General features: G+C 38.5%; 1 long non-coding RNA gene across 1 annotated transcript in view; it reads right to left on the minus strand.

The window, feature by feature from the left end:
• Positions 1 to 941: 941 nt before the first annotated feature.
• LOC115892702 overlaps positions 942 to 25,002 on the minus strand; it is a 53,068-nt gene continuing 29,007 nt past the window's right edge. Inside the window, exon 3 of the long non-coding RNA XR_004052597.1 lies at positions 942 to 1,032. This is a non-coding gene — a long non-coding RNA (uncharacterized LOC115892702). The remainder of the gene's footprint in view (positions 1,033 to 25,002) is intronic.

Consider the following 25,002-nt stretch of genomic DNA (forward strand, 5'->3'; position numbering starts at 1 on the left):
CCACCTTCACTACTCACTCACTCTGAACTTGGACAGTGGCTCCATCTCTTAGAACCTGTGTTGTCTTCTGTGAGATAAGGATGATAGTAGCACCCAGGACACAGTGTTAAATGAAATCACCCATGTAAAGAGAGTCTGCCAGGGATAGTTACATGACAAGTGCTCAGGAAACACAAGTCACTTGTCTCCATTTTTGCTTTTTATTGAAGTATAATGAACATACCAGAAAAATGTGTAAGTGCATAGCGCACAGTTTTTTCACAAATTGAACACACCTGTGGAACCAGCACCCAATTCAAGAAACAGCATTCTCAGCACCCCAGAAGCCCCCAGACTACAGCTTTCTGGTTACTATTTCCTCCCAAGAGTAACCCCCATCCTTACTTCTTACAGCATAGATAAATTTCACCTGTACTGAAGATGGTACTATTTGAGCAAAGACATGGGATCAACGCAGTTGCCCATCAATGATAAACTGGAAAAGAAAATATGGGACATATACTCTATGGAATACTAGGCAGCCATAAAAAGGAATAAAATCATGGTTTTTGCAGCAACATGAAGTGGGAAGCTATAATATTAAGCAAATTAATGCAGGAACAGAAAACCAAATACCACATGTCCTCACTTATAAGTGGAAGCTAATACAGACATATTATAAATATGAGAACAATAGACTTTGTGGACTACTAGAGGGTGGAGGGTGCAGGGGGGATAGGGAATTTTAAAAAGTGCTTATTGGATACTCTGTTCACTACCTGGGTGACGAGATTTATACTCCAAACCTCAGCATCACACAGTTTCCTCATGTAAAAAATCTATACATGTATCCCCTGTATCTAAAATAAAAGCTGATTTTTTAAAAAAGATGGTACTATTTGTTTTGTTAACTATACTTTAAAATGTACCAGGAAAATGCACAAATTCTTTAGGTGTGTTACCTTTTTTAGTCTTCATCGCAGCCCTCTGATGTAGGTATACTCACATTATCCCCACATCATAGATGAAGAAACAGAGAACATTCTATGGAATCTGCAAAAATACAGGTAGAAATGCAAGTAAATTTAGCAAGATCACAGCATACAAAGTCAAAATACAGAAATCAGTTGCATTTCTAAATATTAGCAACAGACCATTAAAAATTGAAATTTAAAATATTATTTACAAAATATTTAAAATACATCGTAAAACCATGAAATACTTATGGATAGATTTAACAAAATATATATAAGAAGTACACAATCAAAACTATAAGGCATAGCTGAGAGAAAATTTTAGAAGATTTAAATAAGTGAAAGTATATACTATATTCATGGGTTGGAAGACTCAAGATTGTTAAAATATAAATTTATTCCTAACTAACCTATAATTTTAGGGCAATCCCAGTCAAAATTCCAGCAGACTTTTAAAAGTAAATTTAAAAATTGATTCTAAAATGTGTGTAAATAAGCAAAGATCCTAGAGAAGCCAAAACAATTTTGCAAAAGAATAACATTTTGAGGACTCTCAACACCTGGTTTCAAGACTTCCAGTAAAGCTACTGGAATCTAGGCAGTGTGGTATTGGCATAAGAATAGAAAAGCTGGGTGCAGTAGCACAAGTCTGTAATCCCAGCTACTCAAGAGGCTGAAGTGGAAATGTCACTTGAGCCCAGGAGTTTGAGACCAGCCTGGGCAACATAGCAAGACTGCATCTTGCTAAGACCAAAAAAAAAAGAACTTTGGGAGGCAAAGGCTGGTGGTGGATCACGAGGTCAGGAGATCAAGACCATCCTGGCTAACACAGTGAAACCCCATCTCTACTAAAAATACAAAACAATTAGCCAGGTGTGGTGGTGGGCGCCTGTATTCCCAGCTACTTGGGAGGCTGAGGCAGGAGAATGGCATGAACCTGGGAGGCAGAGCTTGGAGTGAGCCAAGATTATGCCACTGCACTCCAGGCTGGGCGACGCAGCGAGACTCCATCTCAAAAGAGCAAAGAATAAAAAAAGAATAGGCATACAGATCAATGAAACACAATAGAGAGCACAGAAATAAACTCATACATATATGGTCATCTGGTCTTAGACAAATATGCCAAGTCACCCAGTGAGACAGGGATAACTGTTTCTACAAATGGTGTTGGAATAACTGAACATACATGTACACAAATAATAAGTAAATATAAAAAAGAAGAATCTTGTCCTCACACAACACATAATAATTAATTCAAATAATTGATCACAGACTTAACTTTAAAAGTTAAGACTGTAGGCCGGGCGCGGTGGCTCAAGCCTGTAATCCCAGCACTTTGGGAGGCCGAGACGGGCGGATCATGAGGTCAGGAGATCGAGACCATCCTGGCTAATACGGTGAAACCCCGTCTCTACTAAAAAATACAAAAAAACTAGCCGGGCGACGAGGCGGGCGCCTGTGGTCCCAGCTACTCGGGAGGCTGAGACAGGAGAATGGCGTGAACCCGGGAGGTGGAGCTTGCAGTGAGCTGAGAGCCAGCCACTGCACTCCAGCCTGGGCAGCAGAGCAAGACTCCGTCTCAAAAAAAAAAAAAAAAAAAAAAAAGTTAAGACTGTAAATGTTCTAAAAGTAACAGAAGATCTTTACAAGATTGGGATAGGCAAGTATTTCTTATATAGAACCTGAAAAAAGGACCTATTGTAAAAAAAAATGATAAATTGGACTTCATCAAAATTTAAAAATGACTTCTCTTTAAAGGCACCATTAAGATAACAGGCTACATATAGGAAAAAATATTCACAACACACATGTCTGAATGGAGACTTATATCCAGAGTATTTAAAGAACACTTCCAACTCAATAGTTGGAAGAGTCTAAATTTTGTAAGTAGGCAAAATGTTTCTCAAGATACACAAATTGTCAATGTTCACATTAAAAAATCATTAATAATCAGGGACTGGAAGAAAAAGCAAAATGAGATCATATGGTATGTCAATTAGGATGACTAAAATTAAAAAGACTGACAAAAAGTGTTGACAAATAGATGGAGCAACTGGAACTCTCATACACTGTGGTGGGAAATGTAAAACAGTACAACCATTTTGGAAAATATTCAGGCAGTTTCTTACAATGTTAAACATATATGTCTACTATATAACCTAGTAATCTTACCCATGAGAAATGAACACAGATGCCCACACAAACACTTGTGTGCAATTGTTTAGTGCAAATTTATTCATAGTAACTGAAAACTGGAAACCACTCAAATTCCCATCAACTGGTGAACAGACACAAAAGTTGTTGTATCATCCATATAATATCATCATACTCAGCAATAAAAAGAAGCAAAACACTGTACTGATACATGCCATCACATATATAAGTCTGAAAAACACCTGACTGAGCAAAATGAGCCAGAACACAAAATAATAAATCTATATGATTTTATTTATAAGTTCTAGAAAGAATAAGTTTAATCTAAAGTAACAGAAGATAAATCAGTGGTTGCCTGGGTCCAGTGGTGGAAGACAGGGGTGGGGGAATAGGGAGGGGGTCTCTGGGAAGTATCACAAGGAGACATTTAGGAGTGATGGAAATGTTCCATAGATTGATTATGATTGTAGTTAATGGGTTAATGAGTATATCCATTTGTCAAAATTTATTGGATTGGTCATTTAAAATGAGTGCATTTTGTCATGTGATAAGTATACCTTAATTATTAATAAAATGATTTTTTTAAATGAATAATGAAAGCTATTGGTTTTATTATTATTATTTACTATCTCCCAGGAACTGTGGTAAGCCCTTTATGTGTATCATCTCATTTAATCCTCTCAACCGCCCTCTCATCTATGCACACTAACATCATGCCCATTTCACAGAGGAGAAAACAGAGGCTCATGAAAGAATGTGAAATAATGTAACCCAAGTTCCCCACTAATAAGCAATCCAGGATTAGAATTTAGGTAGTATTAATCAATGAGAATATGGCCTTCAAAGCATGGGAAACTTTCTCTGTGTACACTTGAGTAATTATCAGTACATAAATGATTGTTACTAATAATGTGTTTGTATTGTTATTTGCAGAGGTGGTACTGAAAGTCCACCCCTGGGAGTGTCAAGATCACAGGCATGTGGGGTACATTTAACCTGAAGGACAGCCCAGTCAGGGACTGGAGAGAATGTCAGCACCCCAGCTGGATCAGACAAATTTTATCATAGGCCTCAGCCAAAAGAGAGCTGGGTAGGGAAACCAAAGGTGTGCACATAGGCTAAAGCATGAAGGACATGAGCATCCAAGAAACACACACGCACACCAGGCCTGGGGCTCCAACTAACAGAGAAAACTCTGAACCCCACCCAGGGTGGGGCTGAGGTTCCCAACGTACTTCCTGTACTTGTCAGGGTGGGTCAAGGATTGGTCAGGGCTGGGCGAGGTTGGAGGCCAATCTGAAGAGCCTGGTTGACCAGTGTGGCTGTCCTCCCTGGCCCCTAGTCAATCTGAGACCAGTCACTCCTAGCAGAATGAAAAGTTTTCACATGGCTGCTTCTAACCTCAGATTCTCCCTCTTTTTAACACCAGGAAAGGTTTCCTTTGAAAATTCCCCTGCTTCTCTGAGTCTGCAGTTATGAAGGGTGAGATCACACCCTGTAGTCATGACTTTGGTCCTGAAACAATTATTCATCCTGTTCTGCTTAAGCTTGGTGGCCCGTGCTCACTGGGTGATGAGCTCTCCCCCTAATCCCTCTCCCCACCAGTTCTCTCATGGCTCACTGCCCTGTTGGCTTTGTCAGGTGCAATTGCATCAGGTTAAGGCAAGCGAGGAGGGGTGAGGGCTGGGCCCCAGCTTTGGAATTAAGAAATGGAGAGAGGCCAGAGAGAGAAGAAAGCAAAAAGACAGAGACAGACACAGAAACACTCCTTTTTTCAAAGTCTTAGGCATAAGGGGCCCTTCTCAATAGGTTACTATTTATAGGAACATACACAGAGTTGCTGAACCCAGACACGGGAGCCCCAGTGGTGAGACTTCTTGTCCAATGGAAATATTTGAAAGTCATTACTTAAAGTGTTATCAAGACAGCCACAGGCAGGCTCTGTATGTGCCCTCAGTCAAAATCTTCCCCACCCTCCTTTAAGACTGTAGGTTATGTTGGATCCATGAGAGGAGTCACCATGTCATCGTCAAAATGCCACTGAGAAATTGTCATCCAATGACTGTCATGGCTTTCCCCTCTTTATTTCTTCTGGAAGAGTGGAAGTAGGGGGAGGTAGAAAGTGTAGTGGCAGAGGATGAGGCTGACAGACCACATGAGGTGACTGAGGTACTAAGACAATGGGGAGGAGCAGAAGAATGCTGAGCAGCCAGTGTTAGAATTGTGTCAGAGAGAGAACTGGATCAGACACAGACCAGGGTGAGAGATCTCAAGATGGGCCTGGAGCATCAGTAGTGATGACGAAGGGTAGGAGATAGATTTCTATGGCAGAAATTTATTATTTCACGTGTGTGGCTGCCCACTAATGTTTGTGTTTGTTCGTTGTTTTAGAGACAGGGTCTTGCTCTGTTGCCCAGGCTGAGTACAGCAGCATGATCACATCTCACTGCAGCCTCAAACTCCTGGGCTCAAGTGATACCCCTCCACCAGTTCCCCAAGTAGCTGGGACCACAGGCATGCACCACCACTTCTAGCTAGTTTTTTAAGTTTTTTGTAGAGCTGGGGGCCTCACTGGGTTGCCCAGACTGCTCTTGAACTCCTGGTCTCAAGTGATCCTTCCGCCTCAGCCTCCCAAGTGGCTGAGATTACAAGTATCAGCCACCAAGCCCAGTTTTTTTTTTTTTTTTCATTATCTTTTTAGGTTTTTTTGCAATTTGGAGGAAATAAGACATAATGTGTTCCAGTTTCTGATGTAGAAGTCAGAACTCAAATGATTTCCAGACTCCCTTGCTGCTATGCCATGAGCACATAACCAGCCTTCAGCAACTAGACACTCCAGTTGGGAAGTGGTCAATTTGAGGAAATGGTCTATTTGGAGCTCATGCACAGTTTTGCTGGTGTAGGAAACAACCAAGTCACCAGCTTTCAGGGCAGCATGTTTGCCAAGCCAAATTGCCAACCCAGAAGTGACATTGATGCTGGTGACAGCGGTCACTTGCAATAAAGTCAGGTTTCTGGCATCCAGTATTCAGTGGCAGCTTCAGCAACAGCAATCAAAGTCTCAACATTAAGCCAGATCTGCAATGTGGTTTTGGATATTCTTAGAAGCTTGGCCTCAAGCCAGTTTCTCCATCTCCTCCATCAATTATGGGGGCTACTTGACATATTTTGCTAAATAACTTTTCTTCCTAGTTCTGTATTCTGTCATTTGCAACAGAGAAACTGGCTGACACAATTCTTAGATATTTATGGGTAATAATAAGAGGATTTAGTGACCTAGTAGCCCAACTACTAGAACAGTGACTGACACATAGCAAACATTCAGTATACTTCAAATACTTGTTGAGAGGCAGAAAGGCAGGAAGGCAGGTGGGAAGGAAAGAAGGCAGGTGGGAAGAAAAGGAAAGGGAAGGGAAGGGAGGGAAGGGAGGGGAGGCAGAGAGGGAGAGAGGAAGGGGAGAAGAAACGAAGGATGAAGGGAAGGATAAACAGAGTGTATGTAATATGAGAAAGGAAGGAGTGTAGGATGATAACACATATTAGACAACTTTATGGATGGTAGTGCTATCACTGAGACGTGAAAGGCAGAAGACAGAGCAGGTTTGAGAAAACGATGAGTCAGGTTTGGCACTGCTGGGTTCAAGTTTCCTCCAGTACATCCAAGTGCCAATTTCAGTAGCTTGTTGGATACTTAGATCTAGAGTTCAGCAGGAAACTCAGGGCAGTAGATGACTTGGGGGTGACCCAGACAGAGGAGTGAGTTTTGCAAATGGAAAAAATGCCCTAGTGCAAAGAAGAAATGACAAGAAATGGAATTCTGAAAAATATCAGCATTGAAGAGATAACTTGAGGAGCTGCTCACAAAAGACACTGAGGAAAACTGCCAGAAGTTCATAGGAAACAAAGAACTGCCCCAGAGAGCTGAGCTTTGTGGAGCTACATGCCATCAAAGGCCAGTGATGACAGGACCAGGTGAAAACAAGAAATCTTTCTGCTTCTGTTTCCACAGTGCATGGACTGAAACACTCACCTTCCCAGCTCCTTGCTGTGAATGGTCATGGAAGGCAGGCCTCTTGACCAAGCTGCAGACATTTATGAGCATCTACTGTGTGCTAGGCACTGAGCAAGGCAATTTACATTGATTGACCTTCTTAATTCTACCAATTGCATTGTGAGTGACTTATTATATTTGTCCCATTATTCGCTGAGGTTCAAAAAAGTAAGGTCACTTTCCACTTCCCACAGGGTTGGCTGTTAGAATCATTCAGCAAGAGATTCTGAACAAGGCTGGAGGGAGGAGGCTTCAAAAAGAACAACCAGTTTGCATTACAGGAAACTGAGGCACAGAGATGTTACTCGCCTGACGTCACATGGTTAGTGACTGGTTCTAATCCCAGGCCAGCCTGCCTTAAGGATCCAATGATGATAATGTTGATGACAACGTGACAGGAATAGTAACAGTGATAGTAACAACAACGGTGATTGCTGTTACGTTTATGGGGCACCTGCAATATGCCAAAATTGGTGCGCTTCATGCATTGCCTCACTTAATCTTCATGACAACACAATGAGGTAGGGCTATCATAAACCCCTCTTCAGCCGTGAGTGCAAAGGGGCTCAAATTGTCACTGTGAACAATAATAATCCTACTGGGGCTTGGAGCTGGAGGTTGGCATGCAGGACAGGCTGGAAACAGGCTGCCCCGCAGCGGATCCTGGCTTCTCAGACCCCAAGGCAGGCAGCCCCAGGGAGCAGACAGCCCAGCCCAACCCAGGCAAGGGAGACGTTCTGCCCAGACAAACCGCAGAAGCGTCTGAGACGCTGCTGTCTCCTGTCCTCTACAAACTTGTAGCAGCTTGTATGTGCAGATCTCTGGGATAAGATGATCAAGGACTGGCCCCCCGTCCCAAGTGCTCATGAGGAAACTGCCCTGTGTGCCATAGGGCTCATCTCTCTAGGCCTGCCCAGACCCAGGACCTTGAACTGAACCATGCACAGGTCTATAGGTTGGGGAGGTGGATAGAAAAGTGGCCCCAAATAGTAGACCCTGGTGGGAATTTTAGCACCACCATGAGCCTCTGTTCTAAGCTTCCTTTCATCTGGCTTCTGGAACCAGGATCTGCTAGATGGTTTATTGCCTTTCCTTTTAAGTCACATTAAAAATAACTTTTCAGTAATCACCCTAACCGAAGGTACTTGACTTCCTGGGGATCCCCAGTGCCTAGAAAGGTGCTTGGTATGTGCTAGAAATAACAAATATTTATTGAGCACTATGTGATAGGCAAGGCGCCATGAACTTTACATTCTTTATCTCCTTTAATGCTCACTACAACCCTATGAAATACATTCTTTTATTATCTCCATTTTACAGGTGAGAAAACTGAGACTTTGAAAGGTGAGGTGACTTGGCTCAAGGTCACATAATGAAAAAGCAGCAGAGCTAGTATTTGACTGCAGTCTATGCTCAGACAGTCCCACCATGATACTGTGTTGTCTAAAACAGGTGAAAGAGCGTGTGTGTGTGTGTGTGTGCGCGTGCGCGCGTGTGTGTAGAATGGCAGCCTAATTTGGTGGAGATATTTAGTGGAGACATTTAGGAATCTTGGGCTCAAAGCTTAATTCTGCTCTATAAAAGCTGTGTGATCTTGACGAAAGAACTTTACATCTCTGAGATTCAATGTCCTCATCATTCTTTTCAAATCTCCAGTTGTAGAAGACAAACTATGGCTCTGAAATAACAAGAACAAATGCAGTAGCAATACAAAGCGTGAGTGAGTATACACAGACACTTGTGTGGCCCATGTGTGTCTGTGTGTGTGGCAGCTCCCTGGGCAGGTCTGCGCGTTTGTGTGTACATGCATTCACATGTGAGCGTGCGTAGCAGAACTCATCTCTGTTTCCTCTCTTGAGAGCCCCTGGTTATGCACTGTGGGTCCAGAAAAGGTGTCCAGAGCTCACTCATTATACCCATTTGCCTGTCATACTTAGAAACTTTATTTTCTACCAAAGTGATGGCTGCCTCCCAGCTGTTAAAAGTCTGGGTTATGGCATGAGTGGAAGATCTAGGCTGCTTCCACTCCCAAATGCATGCTCAGCCCCTCGCTCTGCCCATTTGTTGACTCTTGGCCCAAAACTAACCCCTCAGAGATTTCCCTTAGGCTGGGGAAGGGAGCCAGTTACAGCCACCTGGGAAAAAGGAGCCTCAGACAATGTGGAGGGGCCAGGGGAGAGGACACCTGCTCCAGATCTTATTTTCCTCTCTCAATAACTAAGCAAATGCACCGTGACAAAGGAGGGGACTTTGGCTTTTCCACATAGAGTGGATGCTCCATAAACATAAAGACATCAACGACCCTCAATGATCACTTTTATAAGACCCATTTTACAGATAAGAGAGCTGAGGTTCAAAATATTTAAGCAATTTACACAAGGTCCCAGGGCACATAAGCAGCAAAGACAGGATCCTGGCGCAGCTCCATCCTATACCAAAACCTGTGCTTATTCCACTGTGCCCTCGAAGGTACCAGTCTGGTGCACCTGGCAAGGTCATAGTTGAGGCAGCTGGGATTTCCCAATCTGCCTTGACACGTAGCCTTAGCCTGGGTGACTGAACAAGAAAGCACTGTCTCTCCCTGAAATTGTGCCAGGGAAAGGGTGCAGACTCAAAAGACCAGCTTAGCAGTGGTGTAAGGGGCATTGTCCTGCCTGCACACTGTTTCCTTATCTGCAAATTGGTCTAGCACGCCACACCTCTCAGAATCAGTGGAGACCAGAGGAGTGTAGGGAGATCAGCACATATAGGTGTGTGGACCAGAAATGAAGACCTACTGAACATCAGGCAGTGGGGATAGAGAGAAGGCAGAGGCCAGCTCCTGAAGGTCTAGTGAAGCCATCTGTATTAGTTTCCTGAACTTGGCAGCCTAAAACAACAAATATTTACTATCTCTCAGCTTTAGAGGCCAGACATCTAAAATGAGTTTCAGTGGGTCAATGTCAGGGTGTCAGCCCGGCTGTGCTCCCTCTGGAGGCTCTAGAGCATAATCCGTTGCTTGCCTTTTCCAGTTTCTGGGGGCTGCCAGCTTCCCTTGATCTCAGTTGCATTGCTCCAATATCTGCCCCCGTGATCACTTTGCTTCTTGGTCTGTGTGTGGTAAAACCTCCCTCTGCCCTCCTCTTATAAAGAGACATGTGATGGTATTTAGGGCCCACCTGGATAAGCCAGGATAATCTCCCCATCTTAAAATCCTTAACTTAATCACATCTGCAACAGTCTTTTTCCAAAAGAAAAAATAAGGTTTATTTACAGGGATTAGGAACAATTATCTTTCAGGGGCATTTTCAGCCTACTACACCATCTAAATAAGCTGATACTACATCTTGGTGGCACCAGGGAGCCATTGGAAGGTCTCTGGTGGCAGAGTGCCATGATGAGATGGACTCTCTCATGGCCTGTGGCAAGTCCGCTCCCTGATCGAGGTTTCTGAAAAATCCCAAAGGCTTTCACTCTTTTGTCACTCCTGGCTCCCTTTCTTTTTTTTAATTTAAAAAAAAAAAATTTTATTATATTTTAAGTTCTAGGGTACAGATGCACAACATGCAGGTTTGTTACATATGTATACTTTCTCTCTTACCTATTGCGTGTGTGCAAATCTCTTGCACTTCTGCTCAAATGCAGAATTAAAATATTCTTCCTTGATCTTTACCCCTCCCCCCAAAAAAATTCACTCACACAAGACATTTTTATGTGTCGATGACTTTACTAAAGATTTGTAATGCCAGATGGAGTTGACATCATAGAATGCAAACAATTTTAAATTAAGCATTAAATATCTCGTTTTGATGCATCCTTGACCCACCCCGGCTACCTTCTTTCCAGACTTTCCCCTTCTACCATGTTCCCAGACTGCTTATTTTCATTCTTTTTTATTATTTTCCTTTTCTCTGCTCTACCCCTTCCCTAAATTCCTGCAATTTGTAAGACTGAGCAGTTAAGATATGTCTTACCCTCTCCAGGTGATTATTTTCCTAAGCAAGGGTAACTTCCTCCCCAAGAGGATCCCTAATACTGCAGTTGAAATCAGAATTTTTTCATCCTATTGCACTTATACATAGAAGCATATTATATGTTAAATACATTTAAAGGGACATCGCACATGTAAATACCCACACACTCTCACACACACACATGCCCCAAAGATCACAGCTAAGTCCCAACTTGAAGGAAGCATGTTCTAATGTCATCGCCATGACCTACCCATCTGTTTTGAGCTGTGGTTGGCAGCAAATAATTAGCATTCACCAGGATGGCCAAGGCCAGCTTCCACTGTGGATCCCAACAGCCTGCCTCACAGCAAGAGACTCTGCTTTGGTGTAATTACCTATTCCTTGCACACCAGTTGCCCTGGTGTGATGTCAGACCCTCCACATTGTTTATTTTAATTAAAACAGAAATTGCAGGTCTTAGGTGCTTGTAATTACAGCCCATGAACTAAATTGACTGAGGCCCCTAATTAACCTGAAACACGTCTACCTGGCTGGAGGTGTGAGTTTGGACTTGACTAGTTCAGGGCACTGCATTGGCACCAAAAAGAAAGCAAAGAAAGAGCTAGTAGAGATTCCGATTGGGCATTTGCCCTCCCAAAACAGCTACACACAGCCTGTACCCCTCAGACCACATTGTGGGTTCAATTTCAATTCCAAATGTACCTATTAGCCCAGGACACATTAAGCAAAAGTGTAGTGATAGCATCTAAAAATCAACTAACGTAATCATCAATAGAATAGAAAGCAAAAACAAAGGAGTAAAAAATTTAAAAATCACATGATCATTCCAACAGATGCAGAAAAAAACTTTTGACAAAATCCAACACCTTTTTTTTTAATAAAAACACTCAACAAACTAGGGATAGAACAGAACTTCCTCAACCTGATAAAGAGCATCCATGAGAAACTCATAGCTACATCATGCTCAATGGTGAGAAACTGAATGCTTTCTCCTTAAGATCAGGAACATGACAAGGATGTCTGCCCTTACCACTTCAACTCAGCATTGTTCTGGAGGTTCCATCCCAGGCAATTGAAAAGGAAAAAGAAATAAAGACATTCAGATTGGAAAGGAAGAAGTAAAACTATCTTTATTTTTATACGACATGATCTTATATATATAAAATACTAAGGAATCCACTAAAAAATAGAACTAATAAATGAATTCAACAAGGTTGCAGGACACAAGATCAATATACAAAAATCAACTGTATTTCTATACACTGACAATGAGGAATCTAAAAATAAAGAAAATAATTTAATATGCAATGGTATTAAAAAATAGTAAAATATAAATAAATTCAACAAAAAAAAAAAACTTAACTCTGAAAACTACAAAATATTGTTGAAAGAAATAAAAAAAGACCTATAAAACTCTAAAAACATTCCAAGTTCATGGATTGGGAAACTTAATATTGTTAAGACGGCAATGTTCCTCAAATTGATCTACAAATTTAACACAATCCCTATCAGAGTCCCAGCTTGCTTCTTTGTAGAAATTGAAACTGATTATAAAATTCATATGTCATTTCAAAGGTCTCACAATAGTCAAAATCATCTTGAAGAAAACAAAGTTGAACGACTCACACTTCTCAATTTCAAAACTCACTACAAAGCAACAATAATCAAAGCAATGTACTACTACCATAAGAATGGACACAGAGACCAATAGAATAGAATTGAGGATCCAGAACTAAACTGATATGTCTGTGGCCAACTGATTTTTGACAAGGCCAACTGGTATTGAATGCCAAGACCATTCAATAAGGAAAGAGCAGCCTTTATAACAAACAATGCTAGAACAACTGCACAGCCACTCACAAAAGAATGAAGGTCGACCCTTACATCATACCATATACAAAAACTAATTTAAAACAGATCAAAGGCATAAATACAAGAGGTAAAACCAGAAAAATAAAAAAAAATAGGTAGCTTTTGATTACCCTGTATTTGACAATGAAGTCTTCGAAATATCACCAAAATCACAAGGAACAAAAGAAAAAATGGATAAATTGGACTTCGAAATTAGAAATTTTTGTGCTTTAAAAGACACTGTTGAGAAAATGAAAAGGTTTTAATCCAGCTTGAGTCAATTTTTGTATAAGGTGTAAGGAAGGGGTCCAGTTTCAGTTTTCTGCATATGGCTAGCCAGTTTTCCCAGCACCATTTATTGAATAGGATATCCTTTCCCCATTGCTTGTTTTTGTCAGGTTTGTTGAAGAGCAGATGGTTGTAGACGTGTAGTGTTACTTCTGAGGTCTCTCTTCTGTTCCATTGCTCTACATGTCTATTTTGGTACCAGTACCATGCTGCTTTGGTTACTGATGCCTCCAGTTTTGTTCTGTTTGCTTAGGATTGTCTTGGCTATACAGGGTCTTCTTTGATTCCATATGAAATTTAAAGTAGTTTTTTCTAATTCTGTGAAGAATATCAATGGTAGTTTGATGGAAAGAGCATTGAATCTATAAATTACTTTTGTCAGTATGGCTATTTTCACGATATTGATTCTTCCTATCCATGAGGATGGAATGTTTTTCCATTTGTTTGTCCTCTCTTATTTCCTTAAGCAGTGGTTTGTAGTTCTCCTTGAAGAGGTCCTTCAAGAGTTCTCCTTGAAGAGGTCCTTCAAGAGGACCTCCTTGAAGAGGTCCCCACTCCCTTGTTAGCTGTATTCCTAGGCATTTTACTCTCTTTCTAGCAATTGTGAATGGAAGTTCGTTCACGAATTGGCTCTCTGCTTATCTACTGTTGGTGTAAAGGAATGCCTGTGATTTTTGCACACTGATTTTGTATCCTGAGACTTTGCTGAAGTTGCTTATCAGTTTAAGGAGTTTTGGGGCTGAGATGATGGAGTTTTCTAAATATAAAATCATGTTATCTGCAAACAGAGACAATTTGACTGCCTCTCTTCCTATTTGAATTCCCTTTATTTCTTTATCTTGCCTGATTGCCCTGGCCAAAACTTCCAATACTATGTTGAACAGGAGTGGTGAGCGAAGGCATCCTTATCTTGTACCAGTTTTCAAAGGAAATGCTTCCAGCTTTTGCCCATTCAATATGATATTGGCTGTGGGTTTGTCATAAATAGCTCCTATTATGTAAAACTCAAAACCATAAAAACCCTAGAAGTAAACCTAAGCAATACCATTCAGGACATAGGCATGGGCAAAGACTTCATGACAAAAACACCAAATGCAATTGCAACAAAAGCCAATCATCAGAGTGTACAGGCCACCTACAGAATGGGCAAAAACTTTTGCAATCTACCCATGTGACAAAGGTCTAATATCCAGAACTTACAAGGAACTTAAACAAATTTACAAGAATAAAAACAAACAATCCCATCAAAAAGTGGTCAAAGGATGTGAACAGACACTTTCCAGAAGAAGACATTTACATGGCCAACAAACATGTGAAAAAAAGCTCAATATCGCTGATCATTAGAGAAATGCAAATCAAAACCACAATGAGATACTTTCTCATGCCAGTCAGAATGGCAATTATTAAAAAGTCAAGAAACAATAGATACTGGCAAGGCTGTAGAGAAACAGGAACACTTTTACACTGTTGATGGGAATGTAAATTCGTTCAACCATTGTGGAAGACAATATGGCTATTCCTCAAGGATCTAGAACCAGAAATACCATTTGGCCCACCAATCCCATTACTGGATATATACCCAAAGGAATATAAATCATTTTATTATAAAGACATATGCACACATACGTTTTCTGCAGCACTATTTACAATAGCAAACTTACGGAACCAACCCAAATGCCCATCAATTATAGACTGGATAAAGAAAATGTGGTACATCTACACCATGGAATACTACACTGCCATAAAAAGGAATGAGATCATGTCCTTTGCAGGGATGTGGATGAAGCTGGAAGCCATCATCCTCAGCAAACTAACGCAGGAACAGAAAACCAAACACCACATGTTCTCACTAATAAGTGGGAGCTGAACAATAAGAACACATGGACACAGGGAGGGGAACAGCACACACTAGGGCCTATTAGGGGATGGGGGACGAGGGGAGGGAACTTAGAGGATGGGTCAATAGGTGCAACAAACCACCATGGCATACATATACCTATGTAACAAACCTCCACGTTCTGCATGCGTATCCCGGAACCTAAAGTAAAATTTAAAACAAAACTGCATGTTCTGCACATGTACCCCAGAACCTAAAGTATAATAAAAAATAAAATTTAAAAAAAGAAAAGAAAATGAAAAGGCAACCCAAAGAATGAAAGAAGATATATTCAAGTGCTGTATCTGATAAGAGACTTGTTCTAGAACATGTAAAGCACTCTTAAAACTGCGTAATAAAAAGACAAATAACCCAGTTTAAAGATAGGCAAATGATTTGGATTGGCCTTTATCCAAAGAAGATATACAAATGGACAATAAATACATAAAAAGATACTCAACTATTAAGCAGAGAAATGCAAATCAAAACCACAATGGGATGCCACTTCACAACAACTAGGATTGCTTAGATAGCAACAAAATCAGAAAGAACAAAACATCAGTGTTGGAACCATGGGGAAACTGCAGCCCTCATACACTGCTGATGGAATGTAAAATGGTGAAACCGCTTTGGGAAACAGACTGAAAGTTCCTCAAAAAGTTCAACACAGAGTTACCATATGACCCAGCAATTTCACTCATCATAGATAACCAAGAAAAATGAATACATATGTCACATAAAAAACTTTTACACAAGTGTTTATGCAATTATTCATAATAATGCATTATACTATGAATTGTTTATAGTAGCCAAAAAGTAGAAATAACCCAAATATTAACATAAATCAACTTATGATAGACAATATATGGTATATCCATACATTGGAATAAAATTCAGCCACAAACAATGAATGAAATGTTGATATATGCTACCACATAGATGAACTTTGAAAAAATTAAGGTACATGAAAGAAGACAGTCACAAAATATCACATATTATATAATTATATTTAAATGTAATGGCCAGAATAGGCAAATCTATAGAGACAGGAAGTAAATTAGTGTTTGCCTAGGGCTGGGGAAAATAGCGAGGTAGGGGAGTGATCGCTAAAGGGTGCAGAGTTTCTTTGTGAAGTGAGGAATATACTCTAAAATTGACTGTAATGATAGCTGAACGTATCTGTAACTATACTAAAAACCATTGAATAGTACTCTTTAAATGGATGAATTGTATGATATGTAAATTATATCTCAATGAAGCTGTTTTACTAAGTGTACTGAGTACCACATACATCCCAGGCACCATACCGGTGCTGATATAAAAGCTATGTCAAATACGTAAACTGAGTGTCTTCTTTGTTTTTTAAGTGATTCTTCTTCAATTTTTGAAAATTAAGAAAAACTGTAAGGAAGAAAAGAGAAATAATCTATAATCATATCCTCCAGTGACAGCCATTATTTATATTTTTCATGCATTTTCTCTGTTTCTTCCATTCAAAATCCTTTTAATGTATTAGATGCCCTTTTGAACATCTTAAAATATATTTATATAACAAACGCTTACATGCTTACCAACCAACTTAAGGAATAAAACATCAATAGAAGAAAACACCATTTATATGCATAATTATCCTGAGGAAATAATCAGAGGTTATCCAAGATGTATAAGATGCTCACCCCAGCATCACCCTTAAGGCAAAACAAGGCTGGGTGCAGTGGCTCACACCTGCAATCCCAGCACTCCAGGAGGCCAAGGGGGTGGATCACCTGAAGTCAGGAGTTCGAGACTAGCCTGACCAACATGGTGAAACCCCATCTCTACTAAAAAGACAAAAATTAGCCAGGCGTGGTGGCGGGTCCCTGTAATCCCAGCTACTTGGGAGGCTGAGGGGGGAGAATCGTTTGAACCCAGCAGGTGGAGGTTGCAGTGAGCTGAGATCACGCCACTGCACTCCAGCCTGGGTGACAGAGCAAGACTTCGTCTCCAAGAGAAACACAAACTTAACAAAACTATCTCAGGGAAGGTTTTTTGTTTTTCTTTTTTTCATCTTTGTGAATGTAAAAAAAAAAAAATGTATCTTTCATTTTTAATGTAAAGTTTTCGATAATAATGAGATATTTTTACAAATGTATTGTCTTTTGATGCTTCAGCAAATTATATGTGCAAGTCTTATGGCCATTTTTTCTTTGGTTTTCTTTTTTATATGGTGATTTTTTTTTTAAATCTCTGGATGTATTAAGGATAGTAACCATTCTGCCATATATACTGTAAGCATTTTTCCAATTTTGACATTTTTCTTTTACTGTTGCTTATAATATTTTTAAAGATATAGATTCTTTTTTTTCAGTGGCCAAATATATTATTCTTATCCTTAAGATCTCCTCTATTGCTCTTAGGCTTAGAATGTCTTTCATCATCTGAAAATCAATTAAATATTTATTATATATTATTCTAGTATTTCATACTGGCAATCTTAACTTTTCACTATGCTGTGTTAAGTAAAATTTGTGTATATCATAACTGCCCAAAGCAATAACTGGTTGTATTTTAAAAAGTAACTCTTTAATCCATTAATAATTTAATTTAGGAGATAACGTGAGGTAAGGTTCTCATTTTATTTTATTCCAACGTTTATTAAAAAATTCATCCCTTTCCAAATAATCAACAATTCTTTTATCTTCTATTAAGCTTATAGGTATTCTAGCATGCAATTCAAGACTATCTCTTCTATTTCATGACATTATATTTTAATTGTTGTATAATGCCATATTGTTTTAACTACAGTAGTATATATGCCAAACACATAAGAATGACATTTTTACTTCTGTTGCAGGAGGCAATGCTTGTTTTGTCTAATGAAATTCAGAATCACTTTCAAAATCAAAATTCCAAGCCACGTTAAATATATGAATTAATGAGGGACTAATTAATATCTTTGCAATATAAAATCTTTCCAACTAGATATATAGTTGTCTTTCTATTCATTCTTTTTTTATATTTCTAAGTTGAAGTTTGCAGATCTGATTTTGGTTTCTTTCCAATATGTTATAACAAAGTTTCAGGTGTATAAAAAAGTTGAAAGAATTTTATAGTGAGCACTTACACAGATTCTCCCATTGACAACGCAATTCCTTTATCACATACCTATCCATCTAACCAAACATCAATCCATCTTGAGTCTTTTATACACTTTAATTAAATTATGTATATATATATATATCAGTACATATCCTCCTAAATATTTCAGAACACATATCATTAACTGCAGTTCAGTATTTGTTTATAGTTTTGTTGTGGTAAAATGTACACACAATGAAAGACAAAAATCTTAACTATATATTGTCTGAGTTTTGACAAATGCATACATCTATGTACCCAAAACTCTATCAAGATGTAAACATTGCATCATTCCAGGAAATTCCCTCATGCCCCTTTTTCATCAATGACCATCCCTTCCCCCAGAATCAGTCACTATTCTGTTTTTCTCCACCATGAATTAGTTTCGCCTATTTTAGAACAACATGTTATGTAATACAGTTCCCATATGTGCTCTTGTGGATGACTTGCTTCACGTGGCAAAACCTTTTGAGATTCCTCTGTGCTGTTGTATGTTCAATAATTTGTTCCTTTGCACAAGTAGTATTCCATTGCATGAATATACCATCATGTGTTTATTCATTCTCCTATTGATAGACACCTGGGCTGTTTCCAGTTTATTATTATTATATATTACTAATATCTTGCTAGGAACATTCTTGTACAAACCTTTCTGTAGGCATTTATTTTCAGTTTTCTTGGTTAATTACCTGGGATTCAAATTTCTGGGTCACAGGATAGATATGTGTTCAGATTTATGAAAAATTATCAGACATTTTGCCAAACTCCCACTAACAATGTATGAGAGTCCCAGTTGCTCCACATTCTTGACAATTGGGATTGATTCTATCTTTCATTTTAGAACTTCTGAAGGGTGAATGAGGATATCACACTGTGGTTTGATTTTTCCTGATGACTAATGATATTGAGTATTTTTGTATCTGTTCATTGGCCAGGTGTATATATTTTGTGAAATGCCTGCCCAGTTAATTTGTCCATTTTTATTGGGTTTTTACTCTTTTATTATTAAATTCCAGGAGTCCTTTACACATCCTGGATACCAGTCTATTGTCAGATAACATCTGTTTTACTTATAATTTTATCCAGTTTGTAGATTGCCTACCTAACAGTATCTATTTATGAGCAGTTTTCTTAACAATGTCTATTTACGAGCAGAAGTTTCAAACTTTGATGAAGTCTAATTTATCAGTTTTCTGAGTCTTGTCAAAGAAAACTTAGTCTATCCCTAAGTCATAAAGATACTATCCTATATTTCTATTGAAGACTGTGTGGTTTGTGTATTGTATAAAGTAGCAGTTAAAGTCCTTTTTTTCACAAGAATAACTGGCTATTGCAGCATCCTTAGTTAAAAGACTTTTCTTTCTGCATTGAATTGCTTTAGTGACTCCATCAAAAATTGGTTAGCCAGTGGAGTATGTTTCTGAGCTTTCTGTTCTGTTCCACTAATCACTTGTTGATGGTTATGCCAGTACCACATTGTCTTAATTGGTTTAGTTTTAAAATAAGTCTTGAAATCAGATAGTGTAAGTCTTCTAACTGTTCTTCTTTATCAAGATTGTTTTATCAAAGTATTCTAGGTGCTTGCATTTATATATAAATAGTAGAGTCATTTTTTCAGTTTCTGCGAAAGTCTTTCTATTGTGAATATGTTGAAACTCTATTGGTCAGTTGGGAGAGTTGACAACATTGTATCTTTGTATCCATAAATACCCATTGATTTGGGTCTTCTTTATGTACTCTCAGCTATGTTTTATAGTTTTCAGTGTAGAGGTCTTGTGCATATACTGAAATCTAATCCTCAGTATTTTTTGTTTTTGATAATCGGTAAAGGGTTTCTTAAAATTTTACTTTACAAACATTTGTTTCTAGTATATAAATAATAAAATTGATTTGTGTATGTTTACCTGGAATCTTATGAGCTTTCTAAATTCACATATTAGTTCTAGTAGTTGTTTCATAGATTCATTAAGGTTTTCTATGTAAACAATCATGACACCAGCAATTAAATACGATTTTAACTCTTCCTGTCTGTATGCATTTTTTTCATTTTTGGTTTTTGTCCTTTTACAATGGCTGCAATCTCAGTACAGTGTTGAAGAGGAATGGTGAGAGAGGGCATCTTTGCCTTGTTTCCAACCTTAGTGAGAAAGTGTTCAATATTTCACCAATAAGTATGATGTTTGACGTACCTTTTTAATAAGTATCTTTATCAGATTGAGAAGTTTCTCTTTTATTACTAAATTGTTTTATTACTAGATTAACTACTAGAATGTTTTTATCATGGAATGTTCATTTTTTGTCAAGTCTCTTTCCTCCTTGATACCTGTTTCTTCTTAGTTCTGTTAATGCAGTGGATTATACTGTTGGATTTTTAAGTGTTTAACCAACTTTATATTTCTGAGATAATTCTGACATAATAAATATGTCATAATGTGTTATTCTTTTTATATACACTACTGGATTTGATTTGCTAATATTTTGTTAAGGGTTTTTGAGGCTCTGTCATCCAGGATTTTTGTCAGTAATTCTCTATCTTCCTTTAATTTTTTTTTTTTTTGAACAGGAGGAAATATCTGTCAGATTTGGGCATTATACTTTCATAAATGAGTGTCATAAAATGAATTAGGGAGTGTTTCTTCTTCCTGTATTTTCTGAAAGAGTTTGTAATCCGTGTTATTTCTTCTTAAATATTGAGAGAATTCACTTGTGAAAATGTTGAGACCTAGAATTTTCTTTGAGGGAAGATGTTTATTAACTTCGTTGACCCCATATTTACTTGGAAAATTTGGTATGTGTTTATTTGTGTGTTGGGGAAGGGGTTTATTTTGAAACCAATTATTCTTTTTTTTTTTTTTTTTTTTTTTTTTTCCAGCTTTTTATCTAATAGAGCTCTGCTCTACTGTAGTGGAATTCCTTCCAACTTTCCCTGCCTTATTCTCTGACATTCAAAATCAGCAGAACACATTACCGTCTGCAGTGTCCAGTAGGCCCTGCTGCTCAGTCTATCCTTGTCTCTGTCCTTATCACACGACTTTACTTACAGTATCTATTCCTCCCAGGATCTGTGTATTAAGGTCACAACATTCTACCCTGACATTTTACAAAACATATGATCTTCAACAAATATATTGAGGATAGCAAGATTTGGCTGCCTTAAAAAGCAGTACTCACAGACTTGAGAGATGTCCATCCAACTTTTTAATTGCTGCAGATGCTATGTCTCTGAGCCAATGCAAAGAGAGGGAGAGGGAAAGAGCGTCTCCACTTTTACGATGGCAGGGCTGCACTGTTTCTGTGTCTTCATTAGATAGGTTAATTGGAAATCAAGAGAGGCTGTGTCAGGGGCAGGAATAGCTAGCCAGATGCCATTTTTAACTGGAATTTATCCAGCTGATTTCTTTGAAAACCTACCATGCTTTGCTCAATAGACACACTGCTGGCTGGCAACAAGGAAATGACTGGTACGTAAGCACACATTCAGCATTTAGTAGTTCATTTTTCTCTTCCTTCTGCTCCTTCAGCTGATCATGTCCTCAATTATACTCAGAAATGAGGGATTCCCTTCGTGAATCAGTAAGGGTGGAGAGCAATGGCGAAGGGTTCCGACTGAGTCTTCCTCAACTCATCTGCATTCCTGGTTACTGCAAAGTTTTTATAAGATCCTGGAAATACTAGACCCATTCAGTTATCTCTGGCTCACGTGCCCTAGCCATCAGCAAATTAAAACTTGGATGTGAGATATCAGTGAAGGAAAGAGAAGCATGGTCCCTTAACTGCTACAAATAATATCAAGTGAGCTAGTAGAGGTATGTAATGAAAGGGATGAGGGGCAAAAAGGATCTCCCTCCAGGCCTAAGAACATTCTGAATTTCATGCTTTCCTTTGGATTATAATCCCACAAGATACAATGCCAAATGCCATAACCCCAAATGTTGAAATCCCTGATGTCCACATTTCTAAAGTCTAAAATTCATAAGGTCTAAAACTCCAAAAATCACAATCACAGGATAGTTGCATCAGGTTAGGGAGAACGATTACTCTGTTAGTGTCTTCGCTTGGAAGTTAAGTATGGTTTAAGGACACACATATGGGTGCCAAGTTGACAAGAGGTGGACTTGTGAATTTAATTTTAGGTGTCAACTTGACTGGATTAAGGAAACCCTAGAAACCTAATAAAGCATTATTTTGGGAGTGTCCGTGAGGATGTTTCCAGAGGAGATGAGTGTGAGTCTGAGTGAACTCTGTAGGGAAGATCTGCCCTCAACCTTGGCATGCACCCTCCAATCAGCCAGGGTACAGAAGGTGAATCTATTTCTCTCTGAGAGCTGGGACAGACTCTTCTGCTGCTTTGGACGTCAGTACTCCAGGCTCGCTGGCCTTTGGACTTCAGTTATTATACCTACCGGATTTGATTTGCTAACATTTTGTTAAGGGTTTTTGAGGCTCTGTCATCCAGGATTTTTGTCAGTAATTCTCTTTCTATCTTCCTTTAATTTTTTTTTTTTTTAACAGGAGGAAATATCTGTCAGATTTGGGCATTATAGCTTCATAAATGAGTGTCATAAAATGAATTAGGGAGTGTTTCTTCTTCCTGTATTTTCTGAAAGAGTTTGTAATCTGTGTTATTTCTTCTTAAATATTGAGAGAATTTACTTGTGAAAATTTTGAGACCTAGAATTTTCTTTGAGGGAAGATGTTTATTAACTTTGTTGACCCCAAATGTGGGGTCAACGAAGCCCCCCAGGTACTGACACTTTCAGTTCTCGACTGACAGACCACAGTCTTCTCTGGATCTCAAGTGTAAAAACATTGACATTTCCTCCGTAGAGTAAGTGATGTTATTTTTGTTCATCTTCATTTTTGAAAGCTAAAATTTCTTGAGATCTCAGCTCTTTGCAAGACTGCATATGCAGTGGTGACCCATTGAGGGTTTTGATCAGTCTCATCAAAATACAGGTTGTCTGACACAACCTGTGACCACAGTTATAAAGCCGGATGCAGCCAATTACCAACCATGATGATATGCATTCGTACATTTCGCTTTTTGATCTATTTCTTCATGAATACATTTGTCTGATCATAACTGCTACATTCCTGCAAATGTTTTTAGTATACCTGGGTACTTATGCTTATAAAAATATTTGTGTTATTATTCCCTATTTTATTGTATAAATTGGCCTATGAAGTATTCTGTCATGTTTTTATATATTTCTCAGGAAAACCAGTTTTAACATGTAAATAAATGTTTTTTAAAGCATCTTTTATTATTTTTTCCAGAATCATATTTTCAGGACTTTGATCTTTTGGGATTTCAACATTTGCAATTATGGCATTAAGATTGTATCTTCTAGGATTAGAATCAGCTTGTGAATACTTACAGTCTTATGCCAGGGAAGAAAGCTAATGGCCAAAATATTTAAATAGCTTAGTCTTTTGATGAACAACTAACTCAGCTATTTGAGTTGCTAATGTCAAAGCAAAGACAAAATTTCAAGGAATAACATTCCAGACCAAACTTGCTCAATTTTTAAATGCGTTTTAATAATGATCATGTATTGACAGAATAGAACAAGGATTTTTTTTTAATTGATCTGCAGAAAAAAAAAATGACATCTATATCTGTCATGTCTAACATGGTAACAACTAGCCACATGGGGATATTAGCCCATGTGAAATGTGGCTAATCCAAATTAATACGTGTAAACACACACCAGACACACATACAAAGACAAAGACATAGTACGGAAAAGGGAATGTAAAGTATTTTACTAACAATGTCTCTGAGAAGTTGCATGTTAAAATAATCATATTTTAGATTTATTGGATTAAATAAAATGTGTTACTAAAATTAATTTCACCTCTGTTTTTGCTTTTTAAATGTGGTTCCTAGAAAATTTTAAATTACATATGTGGCTCATAGCATATTTCTATTAGACAGCTCTAAATAATTAAAATACGGCATAGTGAGAAAAGTTCTTGGGTATGTACATTACTTCACCAGGGCTGCCATAGTAAAGTGTCACAGATTGACATAAATAATAGAAATGTATTTCTCACAGTCCTGGGGGCTAGAGTCTGAGGTGACAGTGTTGGCAGGGTTGGTTTCTTCTGAGGCTTCTCTCCTTGGTTTGCAGATGGCCACCTCCTCCCTGTGCCTTCACGTGGTCTTCAGCGCCTGTCTGCGTCCAAATTTCCCCTTCCTATAAGGACATCAGTCATACTGGAAAAGGCCCACAGGAAAGAAAGGCCTCATTTAATCTTAATTACCTCTTTAAAAATCCTATCTCCAAAAACGATTATGTTCTGAGGTACTAGAGAGTGAAGACTGCGAGAACAGGAATTTGGGGGAATGCAAACCAGTCCATAACAGCATGACCTTGTCCTGGATTTGGAACTTGTGTTCAGTATTTACTAGCTATATAATCCTCAGCAAGAAATGTCCCTTCTCTTTACCCAAAATTTCTTACAGGGATAATGTATTATATTTCATGATATGTATGTGGGTATATGTATATAATATTTTATCTTGAGCATTTCCTCAAGTTATTAGGTATCTCACTACAATAAAAATATAAAGTTTGAGGGCTGCATTTTTCCATTCTGCCACTATACCAACATGTATTTAACCAATCCACTCTTAGAGCATATCAAATTGTTTCTAACGTTCTACTCTTACAAACAGTGTAATAAGTCACAAGTCTGTTGAATCGTGCCAGCAAAGTCATGCTTCCTCCAAAGGGTTAGTGTAGGATCCTGCCT

Source organism: Rhinopithecus roxellana, chromosome 13 (genome assembly GCF_007565055.1).
Source record: "Rhinopithecus roxellana isolate Shanxi Qingling chromosome 13, ASM756505v1, whole genome shotgun sequence".
Lineage (NCBI taxonomy): Eukaryota > Metazoa > Chordata > Mammalia > Primates > Cercopithecidae > Rhinopithecus > Rhinopithecus roxellana.